Source organism: Microtus pennsylvanicus, chromosome 10 (assembly GCF_037038515.1).
Source record: "Microtus pennsylvanicus isolate mMicPen1 chromosome 10, mMicPen1.hap1, whole genome shotgun sequence".
Taxonomy (NCBI): domain Eukaryota; kingdom Metazoa; phylum Chordata; class Mammalia; order Rodentia; family Cricetidae; genus Microtus; species Microtus pennsylvanicus.
This window is the reverse complement of record NC_134588.1, coordinates 62,764,165-62,769,743: the sequence shown is the minus strand read 5'-3', so window position 1 is coordinate 62,769,743 and position 5,579 is coordinate 62,764,165. Positions and strand designations below refer to the sequence as shown.

At 48.9% G+C, this 5,579-nt stretch overlaps 1 long non-coding RNA gene across 1 annotated transcript in view; it reads right to left on the bottom strand.

The window, feature by feature from the left end:
• Window positions 1-1,184: 1,184 nt before the first annotated feature.
• LOC142858299 (uncharacterized) overlaps window positions 1,185-5,579 on the bottom strand; it is a 44,891-nt gene continuing 40,496 nt past the window's right edge. The window contains exons 2-3 of the long non-coding RNA XR_012912001.1: window positions 2,202-2,331; window positions 1,185-1,216 (exon numbers count right to left, since the gene is read on the bottom strand). This is a non-coding gene — a long non-coding RNA (uncharacterized LOC142858299). The remainder of the gene's footprint in view (window positions 1,217-2,201; window positions 2,332-5,579) is intronic.

Genomic DNA, 5,579 nt, shown 5'->3' with positions numbered 1-5,579 from the left:
CACCCCAGGACCTGTTTCTCAAAGCCAGGTGTAGTGGTGCACACTTGTGGGTCCCATTGCTGAGGAGGCAGAGGCTGGTGGATCCTTGTTCAGTCTGGCTGAATCAACAATAGTCCCCAGGCCAGTGAGAGACTATCAAAAAGCAAGGTGGACAACCTGAGAAACACCACCAAACGTGGTTCTACAGTCTTTACACAAGCATGGATACAAACACACAGAGAGACAGACAGACAGACAGATTCATAATGAGAATTAAGAAAGGAAGGAAGGAAAGAAGAAAGAAAGAGGAGGGAGGAAGGAAAGGAGGGAAGGAGGGAGGGATCTGTAGCGTACATTTTATGCCACAGGATCTTCCTCCCTCCCTCTTTCCCTCCCTCTCTCCTTCCCTCCTCTGCTGTGCACCTAGGCTATGAACCCAAAAGCAGCCCGATAAATCCCTGCATGGGAAGCGGCCCCAGAGCCAGGCCTTTAGTGGGGCTGCTGGGTTTAATTTCCTCATACTGGGAAGAGGCGCAAAAGACTGGCAGATGTCCTCAACAATAGGGCAGCTCCATGAAGGCAAGATGCTGAGGCAGAAGGCACAGGTGGATCCGGCAACTCACAGTGGCTCTGGCCTCAGTGAGTGGGTGGTTAGTGAAGTGGAACTCAGGGCTCTTGAGTTAAAAAAAACATTCAATCTTCAAGATTAGTATAGTGGGAAGAATGGCTCTATGGACCTTGTAGGAAAGGGTCCTTAATCTCTCCATGTCTCCGTTTTCTCCTCTGGAAAATGAAGTGAGAGCTAAGCATGAGGAGGAGTTCCTGTACTCCTGGTACCCAGGAAACTGAGGCAGTAAGATAGGGAGCGCCAGTCCAACATGAGAGTCTGTCCCCAGGTGGAGCTGATGAGATGGCCCGGTGGGTAAACGTGTTTGCCTCCTGAGCCTGGTAACTTGCGTGGTGGACACATGCTCAAGCGTAAAAACCGAAGACACAAACATTTATCTAGTGAGGATGCCAAAGCATGGTCCATAAAAGGCTACAGCTGCCCTTGGCAGTGTCTCACCTCCCTTAGAGGCCAGCAGCTCCACAGTCAGGCGTCTGCCTGACCAACCTGAGCACTCAGTTACCCACCATGGAAGGACAGCCACAAAGCAGGTACCAAATAAACCAGAAGCCACTCAGATTAATGTGACCATACCCACCTTTAATCTCAGAAGCAGAGGCCAGTGGAGCTCTGTGAGGTTCCAGCCAAGCCAGGGATAGTGAGGCCATGTTTCAAAAGAAACAAGACAAGACAAAGAATAAACTAAGAGATCCCTAAGTGTCAGTCTATGGAGACGTATTTCTGGTGTCTGTCTGATGTCTTTGACATTGTCATACTGAGACATTAACCTCTAGGTAAACACAATGTAGCAGAGTGGAAAAGGAGAGGCTTCGGTGGAAAGGACCATTAAGGTTACCAGCCACCAGCCCATAGAGATTTCCAGCAATCATGGCACAAGAAGCAAGCAGATGGTGGCCTCATAAGGTACAGGAGGCGTGCAAACATTCTTCTCCAGCCAAGACATAGCTGTGGTGAGCAGTGTTTGGATATTTTGCATGCCAGGCAAAAGCGCTGCCTCTGCCCCTCATAGACAGAACTGACACCCGCCAGTCTGGCAATGGTTAACAACCCAGTGAAGGAAAGTCAGCTGCATCAATCGGCACAGTCCTGGTAGAAGGCAATGAGTCACCCTGACTGCCTCAGCAAAGACCCAGGTGGCATTTCTGAGCCACCTCGTTTTATCGGTGCCTATGAGTGCAGAGCCCACTCAGTAAAGGGGCACCCCCAACTCTGGCAACATTGCCCCATGAGGCACAGGTTAGCCCCCATTTGAAAAGTTCGGCAGGTATGCCAAGGGCATTTTTTAAAACTCAAGTCTGGAAGTTGCATTGTCTTTGTAATGTTAAGGCTTTGTGTGAACCCCAGCCTACTTCCCTGCTCTGTGTGGGGAGACACTGGAGAAGGGCTTGGGTGTCCTCCCAACTCTCTGGAGTAGGTCCTTTTTCTATGTCCCAGAATCTCTTTCCACAAATGACGTCACTTGTGCCCTCAATCCTTTTGAGGAGGACAAAAAAGCAGCCTGACCATTCCCTAAACACTGCTCCCCTTCTCTGTCCTCTTTGGTGGCAATGCTCAAAATTGGAGGCCTCTGGGGACCCCAGTCCCTCCTATTTACCTGAGCAATGCCACACAAGGAGCAGGTGAGCCTCTCTTGATGTGTCTGCGGAATTACACAGCGTGTCATCACAGGAGAACACGGGTCTCCAGCAACTTTCCAAACTGTGAAGGCCACAGCCAAGGGGCATCTAGGAGACAAAACACAACAGGCTATGTGGTATCCTGGAGAGAATCCTGGGACTGAGAAGGGCATTCACTAAAAACTACAGAACAATGAATCAACTTCAGTCAGCAAATGTGTATCAAATCTGTTCATTCGTTTCAAGAAACCTACTATGGCACATGCACTCATCTAAACATGTCTGATTACACTTATTCACTTACTTATTCATCTGTGGAAGGGTATGAATACCATAGCAAGTTTGTAAGGATCAGATGGCAACCAGGATGACCCAGGTGGGCCCCAGGGATTGAACTCAGATCCTCAAGCTGAGCCTCAAGGCCTCAAGTGCCATTGCCTGCTGAGTCATCTCGTCTGTCCTAATATCCATTGTGATGTTAAGAATGGAAGATAGACGGTGTGAAACACGAAAAACTCTTTGTATTGTCTTCGTAACTTTCTTTTAAACCTAAGACTATTCTTTAAAAAAGAAAGAAGAAGCCGGGCGGTGGTGGCGCACGCCTTTAATCCCAGCACTCGGGAGGCAGAGGCAGGTGGATCGCTGTGAGTTCGAGGCCAGCCTGGTCTACAAGAGCTAGTTCCAGGACAGGAACCCAAAGCTACGGAGAAACCCTGTCTCAAAAAACAAAAAAAAAAAGAAAAAGAAAAAGAAGGAAGAAAAGAAAGGAAAAGGAAAGGAAAGGAAGGGGAGGGGAGGGGAAGAGAGGAGAGGAGAGGAGAGGAGAGGAGAGGAGAGGAGAGGAGAGGAGAGGAGAGGAGAGGAGAGGAGAGGAGAGGAGAGGGAAATTGTTCTGATTTGTATATGAAGCATCCCCTTGCACCTCTGCTAAAGCTCTGCAGCAGAAGCTTGATCACAATGGCAGCAGCATTCAGAGATAAAGCTTTGTGGAAGCGATTAAGCCATGAGGACTAGGCTTCAGGGGTGGGTTAATCTATTGGTAGATCCATAATTTGGTGACATTATTGGAAAGTGGAAGATGGACAGATTTGGAGGAAGTGGTTCATTGGGGGTGTACCCTTGGGTGTTATTACTCATCACTAGACTCTATTTTTTTTTACTTCCTGATGGCCATGAGGCCAAGCTTTGTTATGACACCTACATCCCCCTGAGATACTCCACCTGACCAAGCAAGAGAGCACCAAAGGACTATAGATTGTGCCTCTGTAATTGGGAGCCAAAATCAGTCCTCCCTCCATTAAATGGCTTGCCCTGGGTGCTTTGTCACAGAACGAAAAAGCTAATACATTTTTTAAGGAGCTTAGGGAGATAACTTGGGTCAAGAATACTTGTTGTTTGGCAGAGGACCAGTTTTCAGTTCCCATCACTCACACAGGATGGCTCACACTGACCTATAACTTCAGGGGATCTGACACCCTCTTCTGGCCAGATCCCATGGTGAAAATTGATACATATAAACTAAATGGACAAGATGAGTTAGACCTCCCTGCAATTTACCAGGGCTTACCCAAAGACACCTTTCCACGTATACACCAAGTACACATCCCTCAGCTACTCTTTTCCTCAGTCCCTCTCTGCTCAGGAGGGGGCTGGCTCTGTCCATGACAGCAAATTATAGGGCCATCTAGGTTCGGATCCCAGTCCTGCTACTAACCAGTGAAGTGACCAAAGGCAAGTCCATTGAACCTACGTTCCTGGTCCCCCAGAGGGACAGAAGCTTGATCAGAGAGCCACTGAGTGAGTCCAATGAGATGCACTGTAAGACGGCTGTCCTTCCATGCTCTGAAGGAAGGATGTGACAGGAAACATCCTGCGTGGTGCTGACAGCTAGTTGTTGGTGACAATCATGCTCAGCCAGGTCAATCAGTGAGGCTCCTGAAGGTCAGGGTCACCTTGAGATCCTTCAGGGTGTTTGGGGTGTGTCACGTGTACTCAGGGACACCGGATGGTGCAGAAAGAGCTGAGCACCAAGGACTTCTGGTACAAAAGCTGGGCCCAGGCAGTGATTGGGGGCTCACCAAAGACCAAGAAAACAGGATGGCAGGAAGCATGCGGAGGTGATGGGGGTTATGGTGGTGGGACCAAGGCCTTAACAGCTAGCTCATCATTTCTTGCCCCACCCAGGTACTGCCTTGGACCATCCAGTGCCCTAGACAGCTCCCATGTTTTCAGACACAAATTTCACGGATTCAGAACTGGCTGGATCTTAAGTGTGTAAGTATGGCCAAGTCACTTCACCTGCTGAGTCTCAGTGACTTCATCTCTATGCTGGAGGCAAGACTCACCTTAGGACTGCTCTGAAGAGAGACTTGTATAATAGAAGCAGTGGTCGGGTCAGACCATCAGAATTTGTGTCCTGGCTCCATGATGAGTGACCTCGGAGCAGTAGATTAGCCTCTCTGAGCTTTTGTTCCTCTCCTTTGTAAAATGAGAATGCTAAGAGGCCCGATTTAGAAGGATTATAAAGGTTAAAGGAACTAGACCACAAATAGTGCACACTTTATATTCTCTTGTTTTATTTAGATGCAGTGTAGCCCAGTGCAGGCAAAGCGGAACATTTTACATATTCCACCTCTGCCCAGTGAATGTTGTTCCATGAGTCTCCAGACTCTTCCGTTGGTCTTCTCTCCTGGCTGTTTACAGAACACCACAAAGCCAGAGAAATCAGTCATAAGGCATTCTACCGACTTCCCCCTTCAGCTTCCCCCTACCCCAGCAAAGACCCTACCTCTCAGTACCACTTAAATCTTTGGGGAATGTTCGTTTTCTTGCTTGTTTGTTGAAACACCTTTCACATAGCCCAGTCTGGTTTCAAACTAGCTACTGAGGGTGATCTTGAACTCCTGATCCTCCTATCTCCGCTTCTAAAACTCCAGGATTACAGGTGTGCACTACGATCCCCGGTTTTAAGCCGTGCTGGATCTCGAATCCAGGGCTTCGTTCAAGCAAGCACTCTGCGAACTCAGCAATATTCTCAGAGTCCAAAGTATTGGTGCATAGTGTTTGCTCTGAACCCAGCGGGTTCTAAACACTTCACCTATCCGCCTGCCAAGCCTCACCTTATAACCCTGTGGGCCAAGAGCTATGTATGGCTCTCCACGCATCTCAGATGAGGGTCCTGGTCTTTTTCTCTTCACCAGCCCACTGGAAACAAATGCCAGGAATGGCGCTTCCGAATCCCATTCCTGCTCACAGCCTTCATAGGGGCCAGAGACCAAGAACGGGGCGAAGTGGGCAAGAAGCCAGGCTGGAAGGAGGCCGGCCGCGCTCCATGTGATGCTGCAAAGGTGTCCAGA